At 36.4% G+C, this 13,377-nt stretch overlaps 1 long non-coding RNA gene across 1 annotated transcript; it reads left to right on the top strand.

Annotated features, from left to right (window-relative positions):
* The first annotated feature begins 1,262 nt into the window (after positions 1-1,262).
* LOC137621185 (uncharacterized) lies at positions 1,263-12,910 on the top strand. Its single transcript, XR_011040167.1, has 3 exons — positions 1,263-1,736; positions 12,039-12,128; positions 12,741-12,910. It is a non-coding gene; the product is annotated as an uncharacterized lncRNA (long non-coding RNA).
* Positions 12,911-13,377: the final 467 nt, after the last annotated feature.

Raw genomic sequence — 13,377 nt, 5'->3', positions numbered from 1 at the left:
CCGCCTTAAATATTATTTTGTCTATTCTGTTATACGCTCCAGTACAACTTTAGACCATTCTTTACGGGTTTATTTCTCGCCCTCCAGCAGACACTAAAAGTCTGTTCAGGCGGGCCTTGGTGTGTGAAAATAATTTCTTTCCAGTTAATATTTTGCTCATTCAATAAAATAACCCTAAAAGCAGGCTGCTGATTATATGTGGCTACGATTCTTTACTTTCTAATTGTTATCTTTCTTTTGTCTTTACCTGCTTTGATACTAATGTCCCTCTCTCGATTAGGAGTCTGGTTTTATTTTGTTCCGAGCAGGCACTTTCGTAATGTTAATTCATAATGAAAAATAGTCTGCATATGTGAGAATGTATATAAGTAGGCTACACATAATTATTGATTTAGTACTTACATAGATGTCTTACTGATTGATACATATATAAACAGTATATGTATAGTGAATGTGTAATGCCACACACACACACACACACACACACAAAATGATGTAGGTGTTATATGTAGTTTTGTGAAATACAGAAATACATTATGACTATGCATATGCAGTGTGACATGTGGAAATGTACAGTACTGTATACTATATTTTGTCATATTGTTACCCAACTTTGCACCGAATAGATGACATATTACGATGGGTAGCCCATTCTGTATCACTAAGTTTTACACAGACGAGTCTGCATTGCATGAATTTTGCTCTAGATGACAAACGTCATTATTTCAACCTTTATTGACCTCGAGACAAAAAAAAAAATAAATAAAAACGTTGCCCCTTTACTGCTGATTCGGCATTTCGTTAATTTCTAAAATGAGAATCCTGAATTTGTATTATTGAATTATATTATTTATGTGTAGGACATTTTTCGATTTTTATACGATAATTTATCTCCGTTTATCAAATAAACACGGCCCATGTACGTACAATTAGATGGAATGACTGCAATTTCATGAACTGATATTTTTTCTTCTGTTAACTGATTTAATTGCTTTTCACTTCATGACTCATCATTAGTTAGATCAACACATATTTTACTAGTGTTCATTTATTCATAAACGTTTTTCCTGTTTGATTTCATAACTTATTTATGGGATCTTAAAAAATAATCTTTCATGTCCCAAATATTTCTGACTTCCATGTCCTGAAAATGTTTCTAAAACTTTCACATCCCAAAAATATATCCTTGGAAACACAACGTGTTGCTTTCAGCCAATGAGAGACAGCTTTACAACGCGGTCCACCAATAGAAGAAACGAATACAAAATATTTACTTATTTTTTCACAAAAGAAGTTTTCTATTGGCTAGAAAGAGTTTGTTGACATACTCGATAACCAGTGTTGCCAGTTGGGCATCTAAAATTCCCCAAAACTCGTGATTTAAAATCCCCAAAACAACCCAAAATTCCCCATGTCCACAAATATATTTTCTTCTGATCCTGTAGGCTATACTAAATCAGCATAGAAATGGCTCACTTTACTGCATGTAAGACAAGCAAACTAATTGCAACAATATAAAGGTTTAATCATCCCTCTGTCTCATGGAAATTTGTACTGAATATCCCCCATCAGACAACCAAAATCCCCAAATCTAGAGATAAATTCCTATAGCTGGCAACACTGTCGACATCCTTAAGTCATTTTCCTTTGCAATTCATTTCGTCTGTGTTCGTCGTACAGGTAACAACTCGACTTCCCCCAAGTCTCCGGCGATTGTGCTGTAAATTGAAGCAATGGTGAGAGGGTTTTTGTTTTATTTAAACGTAATTTATATGTAATAATCGCTTTTTCTTAGAATTAGACACGCCATTTCTTTGGTTTTGTTATTGTACTTTATCTGTATTTTCCATCGTGTTAACTTGTACCGGTTCCTTGATTCAGTGAAAATGGAGTCCACTATGAATATTGTTTCTGGACCAAATCGCAATTGGCGTTTTCTTAAAATTATTTGACTTGTAATATCGCAAGATTAGATTTGCTTAGGAATGTGGTAAAGTCGAATTAATTACTGTCTGATTGAAGTGACAAGTGAGACGTCATAGCTTTAATGGAGGGCTGTTGCCTTTGCTAGTGTATTTTGTCAATTATGCGAACTTAGTCTCAAATCTCTGGTCGTTGATACTAATGCAGATTTTAGGAAAGAACTATTTTTTTAGGTCTAGTAAGGACAACTTTTCATTTAACTATAATATAGGAAAACTCCCGTCTCAGCCATTGTTCTTGCCAACGGAGCTAATTTGACAAAGGTTTTAATTTTCGTGAAAAGTTAAAAGGTTTAGTTTTGGAGTTTTCTTCGATAACCATTTTATTCCACCGTAACTAATTTGACAGCGTTTTAATTTCGCGATAATTTGTTAAAATGTTAATTAGGTTGCCGTCGATTTTGGCGAAGGTGTGCTGGTGTGAAATTTGTATATCAATTTTCAAATTATGGTTCAGTAGTTGGGTTTTATATGAACTGCGTATCATAGTATGAAGTTACATGGAAATGTAGCTGTAGGTTTTAACTCAGATTTGTGAAATTAAGTTTGTGTATTTATTTCCTTTTGAACTACACATTTAAGGTAGTTTAGAAATTAGTTCACTCGGTAGTTTTGTATTGTATTACAGGGTGAGATTTCGAACAGAAAATATATTTTCCTATAGTAAATAACTTGATTTAACCGAATTTGATGTTCATTTCAATCGGAAACAAACAGACCAACCAATACGGCTAACTTTAAATAGACGAAATGGTTGCTGTTATTACGGATGAAATGAAGGTGAAAACCGGTTAAATCATGTTATTTCCTACAGGAAAACATTTATTTTCTGTTAAAATGGTTAAGTATAATCACTGATGTCATATGTGTTAAAATATTTAAATATAAGCACTTGTTCAACGGTGTCACTTCTCTTACGAGTGTACTGCGAACTATAACATTAGCAACGTTACCAATAATAGTGTTACCAACGTTGATGTATGGTACAGTTACCAATGGCACGATGACATTACTAACGATAGCAAGGATAGATATTTCCATACGTATTTTAAATAATTTCTCCATATAAGTTTTACTCAATATATAAAAAGTACAAAAAGGGCACAGAACCTAACAAACCCACCTAACCTAGCCTAGTAGTATGACAGGTCACAAACCTCAGGTATTTACTGAAAACGGTAAAATTCTCCATGTTACGAATGATACAGTTACCAAGAGAGCGTAATTTTTTCTATAAGAAAATATTTTTTTCCTAGGTTATATTGCCCTGTAATACACTACAATAAAAAAAAAGGGGGGGGGGGGGAGCACAGAACCTAACAAACCCACCTAACCTTGACTTACCTTTACGAAGAAGACGTCAAAACTTGCGGGTCACGCCCTCACGGGAGTCTTCCATGGGGGTAGACTACTTTTTCCCAAAAATATACCTTTATAGGAAGTAACGGTATAACCACAAAGTTTCTTTTTGGTTTTAGGTATGGTGGATTCGGTATTGCAATAAAACACGTAAATGTCTTTCCTGTAAGACGGGGGAACGACACTTGGGGCACTGCAAGCGTTGAGGAATGACATAGTGTGATTTCAGGAAAATATCAACATTGGCAGAAGAAACATAAAAATCACCATGGAATTTAGCAAATGCTTTTAGCTACGGAATAAGTATCTATAATTTCCTCCATCGTAAAATACAAAAAAATAAATCTCACTCGAAATGACGGACACCTGACTAGTTCAAAGGTTACAAAGGAAAAGGGCTTCATGGAAGACGAATGAACAGACCACTTAGAGACAAAGGAAGGGGGTAGGGAAATATCAGTTGTCAACCCCCGTTAACTTTGAATACGTATTGGTTCCTGATTGGTTAACAGAAAAATAAGGGAGTCTAGAGGGTAAACATAAATGAACTGGGTAGGGAAACTAGTCCAGGAAAAGTAATTATGTGAAGCTGTGGAGTGAAAAGGAAATAAAAACAATATAGGAAGGTAAAATGGAAAGCATGATGAATAATATTAAAAGGAAATATAAAACGAGATGGTTTTACCATGAATGAACTGGATAGGGAAACTAGTCCAGAGGAAGAATTTGTGAAACCGGGTAGTGAAAAGGAAATAACAAAAGAAATAAACCCAATTTAGGAAGTCAAAATGGAATGAATGATAAATAATATTGAGAATTTGTGAAACCGGGTAGTGAAAAGGAAATAACAAAAGAAATAAACCCAATTTAGGAAGTCAAAATGGAATGAATGATAAATAATATTGAGAATTTGTGAAACCGGGTAGTGAAAAGGAAATAACAAAAGAAATAAACCCAAATTAGGAAGTCAAAATGGAATGAATGATATTATTATTATTATTTGCTAAGCTACAACCCTAGCTGGAAAAGCAAAATGCTATAAGCCCAGGGGCCCCAACAGGGAAAATAGCCCAGTAAGGAAAGGAGAGAAGGAAAAATAAAATATTTTAAGAAGAGTAACATTAAAATAAATATTTCCTATATAAACTATGAAAACTTTAACAAAACAAGAGGGAGAGAAATTAAATAGAATAGTGTGCCTGATTGTACCCTCAAGCAAGAGAACTCTAACCCAAGACAGTGGAAGACCATGGTACAGAGGCTATGGCACTACCCAAGACTAGAGAACAATGGTTTGATTTTGGAGTGTCCTTCTCCTAGAAGAGCTGCTTACCATAGCTAAAGAGTCTCTTCTACCCTTACTAAGAGGAAAGTAGCCACAGAACAAATACAGTGCAGTAGTTAACCCCTTGAGCGAAGAAGAATTGTTTAGTAACCTCAGTGTTGTCAGGTGTGTGAGGACAGAGGAGAATCTGTTAAGAATAGGCCAGACTATTCGGCGTATATGTAGGCAAAGAGAAAGAACCGTAACCAAAGAGAAGGATCCAACGTAGTACTGTCTGTCTAGTCAAAGGACCCCATAACTCTCTGGCGGTAGTATTTCAACGGGCGGCTGGAAATAATATTGAGAATTTGTGAAACCGGGTAGTGAAAAGGAAATAACAAAAGAAATAAACCCAATTTAGGAAGTCAAAATGGAATGAATGATAAATAATATTGAGAATTTGTGAAACCGGGTAGTGAAAAGGAAATAACAAAAGAAATAAACCCAATTTAGGAAGTCAAAATGGAATGAATGATAAATAATATTCAGAATTTGTGAAACCGGGTAGTGAAAAGGAAATAACAAAAGAAATAAACCCAATTTAGGAAGTTAAAATGGAATGAATGATAAATAATATTGAATGGGAATATAAAATGAGATGATTTTAAAAAGAATTGGATAATAAAACGACTAATAAAATGGGAAAATCTTCAGTGTAGGGGGAGGGGTTTCTGCGCAGGGCGAATCTGGTATGCACGAACGAACGTACGGATGCTAATGTTAGCATGGAATGTTAACATTTAATCTACATCGGACGTTGGCAGCACTGGTTACTGTATTTTTTCATGTCACAATCTTTGCAACGGCGCCTCCAAAGTTTATCCAGATATACTTTTGTATTTTCCTCCGATTATTATAATTTCAAGGAGGTAATGTATAGAGAAGGAAAGGCCTGTTTTACGTTTATATATCGATTCCCCAGTATGTTTTCCCACCCCCAAAACCCCGAGTTTCCACTGGGGGTCTCCCATTATCGGAGGATATAGATGTATATATATTTCTGAAACTATTCATTTGCGACGGGAACGAGTGTCATTTTCGAAGAGAGCGCAATTTTTTTTCTATAAGGAAAAGTAGTTGTTTTCCTAGGTTACATTGCCCTGTAATACACTACAATGAAACCGTTCACTCTGCATTTTGGCACATTTACCTTTAGATAAATTTGTCAATTGGGTAACTCCGGCTAAATTTAGTTTCAGCGACAATCTTAGTCGATTACTTAATAATAATAGTAGGTAAGGAAGTTTGTATATAATTTCATGGCAGAAATTACGGCTTACGAAATTTGTTTGAAAACTGTTAAAACTTATTGGGGTTAATGAATCAAGGTGGATAACTTTTGTTATTATACCGCCGGATTTTTTCTGATGACTTGTTAATTCTTTAAATCTATTCCAATTGGGCGTCGTTACCTACCTACCAACATTGAAGTACCTCATACTAAAGTATGTTTATAGCACCTGTTATTTAGCTATTTTCTTACAAATTAGGCTAACATTGTGCAGTCTTGTTTCTTTCATGTATAGTACTCTTATCGGGGTGAGTGACGGTTGACATAGGATTTATTTCAATATACCAACGGTATGTTTTCATGTATTTATATGTAAAATCATATGTAGCATTTAGAATGTTGGCAATCTTCAAGATTTGGATACTAGTAGATCCCCATTGCGAAGTTTTGATTTTGTTGCCAAACCTTTTTATTTTCACGTAGCCATCAATTTGGTTTGTGATCATAATCAAAATTTTAGTTGGACTCCAAAAGTCTTTAGGTTTAGTTAAACAAGAAACACCCTAGCTGAAGACTCGCAGCTATCGATTATGTTGTGTACAGTACAATATGTTGAAAGTTTAATAATTTTAATAATCATAATTAGTTTTTTTTTCAAACTACCTTGAACTGTGGAATTTGTGCTAAATAGTTTTTTTTGCGCTGTCGGGGAAACTTTAATGGCCGTACAATTCTAGAACTGCCAATACTAGTAAAAGATATTCTAGGCTGTTTCCATACAAATTTGTAAAGTAATTGTCAAACATGTAGGAGTAACATTCCTTGCATATCCAGTTTAGTTTACCTTTACATGGTTTTGAATTTAAGTATCAAAAACTTTAATGTTAGATGGAAGTGATTGCAGAAATTTAATGCCTTAATTGTCGCATGGAAGGTTAGTGTTCAGTTGGAACAGCATGTTAATGCAAGTTGAAAAGTTGCCCTTGTTATAGAATACTATTTAATCTCAGGCTAATCAAATAGCTGGTGATACTTAAGCTTATAGTTTCTTTTAAACTGTATAAATCCTAAATTTCTTGGCGAGACTGACAACTTCATTCGGAAAGCTACATTTAGATTCGCATACTAGTGGTTGTTAGACAATTTTAAAGACTCGACTTGGTATTATAGAAAAAAATGGAAAAGCTTTATTAATATTTTGAATTAATGTGGTTTTATATTTTTGAAAATTAGTTTGTCAAGTAAATAGCTGATAGGTTAGACCCTAATATATCTTGTGTTAATGGGACCACTCGGTGGGGACCAGGGTTTTTGGGTTAAAATATTGGCATCCCCTAAAATATTTATTCCACTTATACATTTTGCAAACTACCGCATGTAACTGCTCATGTTCGTACCTTGTGACCTCGGTAGGGGTTTGTGGGGTTCTTACCAACTGGCTAGGTCTGTGCTGGATAGGTTTGTGACCTGGGAAAGGGGGTTATGGTGGGCCAGGTGTATGTCAGGTCTGTGACCTGTGAACTATTTGGTTAGGTTAGGTGGGTTTTAGATTTTGTGGCTTTGTACTGATCTTAAATGTGGTAGATAATAGTTTTTCCCTGTTTTCGCCCACTTAAGTCCCAGGTTCCCATCTGTGTCCATCAGGAAGTGGAGGGTTAATGGGAGAATGGTTCAATTGCTGGTGGATGTGTATTTGTTAAAACAAAATTAACTGTAGGGAAAGTTTTCTATTAAAAAAGTTGCTCAGTGTTCTATAATTTTACCCCTAACCTATTTGATAGTAGATTGAAACCTGATTTTCAAAAAAGGCTTAGACTATTCTTAAGTGGTGCTGGTAAGGGAGTGACGTTGCCCTAGCAAACAGGACAATGCCCTAGAGGCAGAAGGTCCCCCTCCTCTCCATTCAAGCTAGGACCATGGAGTGCCAGGCAAAGGCTGCTGATGACTGATACCTATAGGCTCTCCCAAATCCCCCATCCTTAGCTCATTGGGATAGAGGTTGCAGAGGCTAAAGGAATTAAAAGTTTGGCGGGGCTTGAACCCCAGTCTGGCCATCAGCAGGCATGAACGTTACCAATAGGCGACCATGGGAAAACATGACTTTGTCTATTTTATCAGAGGGTTAAAATCTTTGTGTAACCTAGAATACATAAGGATCTTGACAAAGTAAAATCTTTGATAGGCATCAGTATTAAAAGTTGCTCTGGTATTCTAACCACCACCACCTATATAAGTGTCTGGCTATATAGATATAATATTTTCCTGTCATGCTGAGCGGCAGGGGAGAGGGTGTTCATGCCCTGTTGAGATGAGATGGTACATACTTGGAAACCATGTTCCACAAATTACCGAACCAGCGGGTTATAGTTAGGAAAGGGGTCGGTGGTGTGGTGGGAAGGGTTGACGGGTCATGCTTAAGTAAATTGAAAGATGGCCAATGCTTAAAGTTTAAATTGCAGAAACTGGAAACTGACAGTATGGAAATATTAATGACTGTAAAAATGCTTCTGTTAACAGCAGGGGTGTAGTGTAGATGCTTGTAAAGTTAAATATTTGACAACCAGCCAGGTTAAATGTAAATTTCACATCAACTTTAATGTATGGGTTCAAGTATGCGTTCATTAAGTACTTTTAACGAATTTTTTTATATTTCAGGTGTTCTCTGCACATATAAAACTTTAATTTCTTATCTAAGGCTTCAATTCTCGTAGTTATTTTACTTTGACATGTGGTTCCTATTTGTTTCACTTTTTTTTCATGCCCAAAATACCTGCAACAGTTACTTGCGGTTATTCTATAATGACAGTTAATTTTAAATTATAAGGTAAGTTTTTTTCCCCTGGGGAAGTTGATTAGCATTTTGTCAAGTGGTTTATAGGAAACGCCTAACTGATTTAATGTTAGCAGCGACAGTAATTTAAGTTCTACATTACCAATAAAGTGCTAAAGTACGGGTCTAACAATCAAGGGCTTTTGTATACTGTAGTTTGTAAATTGTCTATATTGAAGCATACATATTTTTTCAAAATTTAGTTCCCAAGTGCTTAAGCAGAAATTTAGTGAATGCAGCTTGAACATAGTTTTAAAAATTACTTGGAAATGTTGGTTATAAAACTGTAATGACAAACGTGTACTTAGCACCCCTTCCATGAATATTTTATAAGCTCCATTGGCATTTATACCAAGATTAACAAAAGGGCTAGCTCTTATGGAATGATTTTCCTGGGGTTTAGCAAAAGGTTGAAAACTAGTTTGTACTGATTTGTAAAATAGATAGTTTCAGTGGTTTTTACAATTTGCTGATGTCAGATCCATTAAATTAATCCTTTTCAAGAAAATATCGGGAAGGGGTGAGATTGGAAAGTCATAGCGTAACTTGGGTAAAGCTAACCCTGAATATAGATAAATTCTAATTTACTTTACACAGCCTTAGTCTAAAGTAGGTAGATTTAAGAATTGTACCTGACCACCACATATGGTGGTGGTGTTTTGTTATTCATTGAGTGGGTGCCAAGGGGAGGTACAGAGTGACTCCACTATATGGCAAGTACGAAGTTTCATAGCTGGTAGATAATCTGTGACAGGTGGAATGAAGTTTCACGTTAGTGGAACTGGATCTTAAACGTCTGCAAGTGTTCAGTGGCTGATGGAGAGATCTTGAAGCAAGTGGAAGGAAGAATGGATTGTGGTCAGTTGGGTGAGGTTTCCTAGCAATTGGACACACAGTGGCTGGAGTGAGTTTTCATAGTTTTAACAAATGTTAGGTGGCTGGAAGAGTGAAGCCAGAAAACTCATTTGTTGGCAGATGGAGTTAGGTTTTATAGCTATTAGATGCTATGTATCCATCAAGTGATGGGTTCAGTGGAATTTTGTAGCTACCAGGTATGTTTTGTGGCAAGTGGATGCTTTTGGTGGCTGTATAGACGCTTTTTAGTGTACAAATTTAATGTTGGGTGTAGAGAGTTAGTAGCTAGACTTGTCAGTTGAGTTGAGAGAGGTTAATTAGGTAGTGGAGCCACATAATGGGGGTTTGGAAGGTAGCTTCTAGAGTGAAGTTTAGATATTTATAGCATTCATTGGTGGGGTTTTAGTCGGTAGTGGATGGTTTCAGTGATGGATTCATATTTTGTAGCAAATTGAATGGTTAGTATTAGGTGGAGTGATGGTTCAATAGCTAATTGATTCATTCATTGGTAGATAGTGTTTTCTAGACAATGGCTGCATTTAATAGCCTGCTTAGAAAGGCTTCATGGCTGGATGGTGATGTTTCGGAGCTAGGGGATGCATTGTCCTGTAGTGGAAAGTTTAGTAGCTAGTCAGTGCACTAAGTGCAAAATGGAATGAGATTTAGTAGCAAAGTGAGGTTCTGCAGCTACTAACTTGAAGCTCAGTGTGGAATGTATTTTAGCTGGTGGACACATTCCAGCAGGTGCAATTAAGGTTTAGTAGCTAATGGAAGCTTTATGGCTGGCTGTGGGAAGTATAACAGCTGTGGTAAGTTTGATACAGGGGACACATTCTTTGGGGAAATGAACATGTGTAGCTGATTGATACAGTGTAGCAAATGGTGAAATTTGTCAGTGGACACCTTCAATGGAACATGGAGTGAGGCTTGGTAGCTAGTCACTACATTTGGAGGCACTCGTTTGGTGGCTACTAGAGTGAAAGGTGGTGTGGCTGGTCAATTTTTGGTGGCTGTAAGAGTGAGGTTTAGTAAGTAGTGGATGGCTACAGTGGTAGGCTCTGTGGTCATTGCTTTCAGTAGTAGGTTTAGTTAGTAGATGCATTAAGCAGTTGCATGAAGGCAAGTTTCTTTGCTAATACAGTCTGCTGTCGTTTCTTGGGTTCTATATTCGTGCGTTCGGTCATTCACTGTACATAGAACCATATAACTTAAATGAAAAATCATGTATTGGGAGTTATGCCATAAGTACTCTTGTGACCCAACTATTTTAAACCAACCGTGCTCTTTTGCACCCAGCATGCATCGTGGTGTTCCTCTCGTGGCTGCACAAAAATCCCATCTCTCGCTCACTCTTGCTCACTCGTGCTCAGTCTTACATGCAGTCTCTTCTCCTGGGCATCTTACATGCAGTGTCTTCTCCTGGGCATCTTACATGCAGTGTCTTCTCCTGGGCATCTTACATACAATCTCTTCTCCTGGGCGTCCCGCTTTTTTTTCCTGTGCAGCATCGCATCGATGCAAGAAAATAACGTACATATCTAGTCGTCTTAGTGATTTTAGAATAAAATGCGATACGTACATTACTCTACCCCACATGCCAAACAGTAAACGGCAGTTGCATCTTGTTTGACTTACTACGTAGAACTTGGTACTTGGTACATACAGTAAATGTATTTTCATGTTCTGTACTGTTTATTCATTTACACAATACAGTACTTACTGATAAGAACTAAGTAAAAACATATTGCAGTACTTAATGTTAGTCGACTGTGCGTAAGCAGTGGGTAGTGAGTTTGTTTGGAATTAACTAGAGGCAAGCAAATATTCAAGGAATCTCTTTTTGCATCTGTTACCCAACCTCTGCGAATAAGAAGGGCCGACATACAGTAGAGTGTAGATGTATTCTGGCAGATGGAGTGGTTTCGTAGTTTCTGGATGCAGTCGGTGGTGGGAGAAAGTTTCAAACTTGAAGCTTGAAGTTTTCAGTGGCAGGTGGTGGAGTTTCACAGCCAGTGGATAATATTTTGGCAGTGCAGATTGAGGTCTAATAGCTAGTACACATTTATTTAAAAACGGTGGGAGATGGTCGGTAGTGGATACTTTCAAAGCCAGGTGTAGTAAGGTTTCTTAGGTAATGCGTGTGTGGCAGATAGGTATTGTAGCTTGTGGAACTTTAATTATTGAATGGTGGGAGTTGAGGTTGAAGCAAGTGGTGTGCTGTGCGATGTGCTGTGCTGTGAAGTTTTGAACAAGAAATGCTATATTTTAGTAAGGAGGGAGGAATTCAAATTTAGAAATTTCCATATACAAAAAGTATGTTATCTTAGTCTAATCAATCTACCAATATTTGAAGGAATTTTAGAATTGAGCATTTTGCTTGCATTTTCTTCCATGTATATGACTAAATCCAATGAGTGCTGAATTTTCAATTAAGCTTAATTTTTTCTTCTCTTCCAGGATTGTTTGAGAATGCTTGCAATGTATGAAATTGTTACTAGGAAGGATGTGCTCTTTAAATTAACTCGGCAAAAATGGACACAACTATAGGTGAGTTCTGATATTAACAGTATATTTTAGGAATTTAGTGCTGCAATTTATTGGCTGCACAAGTGTTTTCTAGTTTACACTGACAAATGAGACTAAATATATTGAATGCACAAATCAATGGGAATTAATCTGTACATTAAAATTTTAGATCTGTAAGCCCAATTAGTAGAAGTATTAAGCCTCAAGCTTTAAACCACTGAATGTAAATGTCAACTGAAGTGTACTGGGAGTTAAGAAATTAGTGTACACATTGATCTTCACTATTGCTAGCCCTCGCTGTCCTAGATTTGTATAGTGAAGATTATAATTAAGACATGGCTACTGAAGAACTTTGAAATATGGATAGAAGTGATTAACATTGTCATGATTAGATTGCCTAGTTGCTAAAAGGCCATTTTCTTGGCTTGTAGTTTTCTATATATCAAATATGAAGAGAATTGTTTAGCTAATAATTACGGACATGGTTCCAAAAGTTTTGAGGATCTGGTTAATTATATCAGACATTTTGGGTCGTAGTTATTTGATTTGTAATAGTTGAATGCTTGCTTCAGGACTTAAGGTTGGTTGCTAACAATTTTATTTTTTGGTATATATATGGAATATTTTTTTCAGGGGTTTGTTCTGGTGACAGCACAATTTGGAGATGCACTGCTGAACAAAAATACAATAGGACTGTATTTGCCAAAATTTACTTGATTCTTTGTCAAAGATGCCCAGTAAAGTCTTGGTTCTGGAACCTCACCTACAAAGCCAACTATACAGTAAGGTTGTACCCCTCATAATAAGGTAGGAATAATACTATATAATGGTGCCCTGTAAACTACTGTACTTTGTTTCAAACTTCCTGTACTTTACTTATCTTCAGAATAATTTAGTTGCTAAGTGCTGTGCAGGATGTTGCACCCCACTGTTGTGAAAAGCGAGCTTGCTTTTACCTAGTTTGCCTTAACCATTTTTGGTAGCCCCTCATCAGTCAATTACAGAAAATGTATTAGAGATACTGTTTGTTGAAATAGCTGTTCAAAAATTGTGATGTATTTGTGCATAACATTTATATATCAAAATTCCTCTAGAACTGCTTTATAAAGCTCTAACAGTTAGGTTTGTCACTGGAACAGGTGGTGTTCGAAATCCCTCAATAGTGAGGTGCAGTTCAACCTCCCCTGCCTCGCAGAACAGTACTACTAACACTACCCACGCTTGCCCATCACTCCTTACAGCACCCTTAAGTTGGGCTTTATAAAGCTCT

This window comes from Palaemon carinicauda, chromosome 27, assembly GCF_036898095.1.
Source record: "Palaemon carinicauda isolate YSFRI2023 chromosome 27, ASM3689809v2, whole genome shotgun sequence".
Lineage (NCBI taxonomy): Eukaryota > Metazoa > Arthropoda > Malacostraca > Decapoda > Palaemonidae > Palaemon > Palaemon carinicauda.
This window is presented reverse-complemented; position numbering and strand designations above follow the sequence as displayed.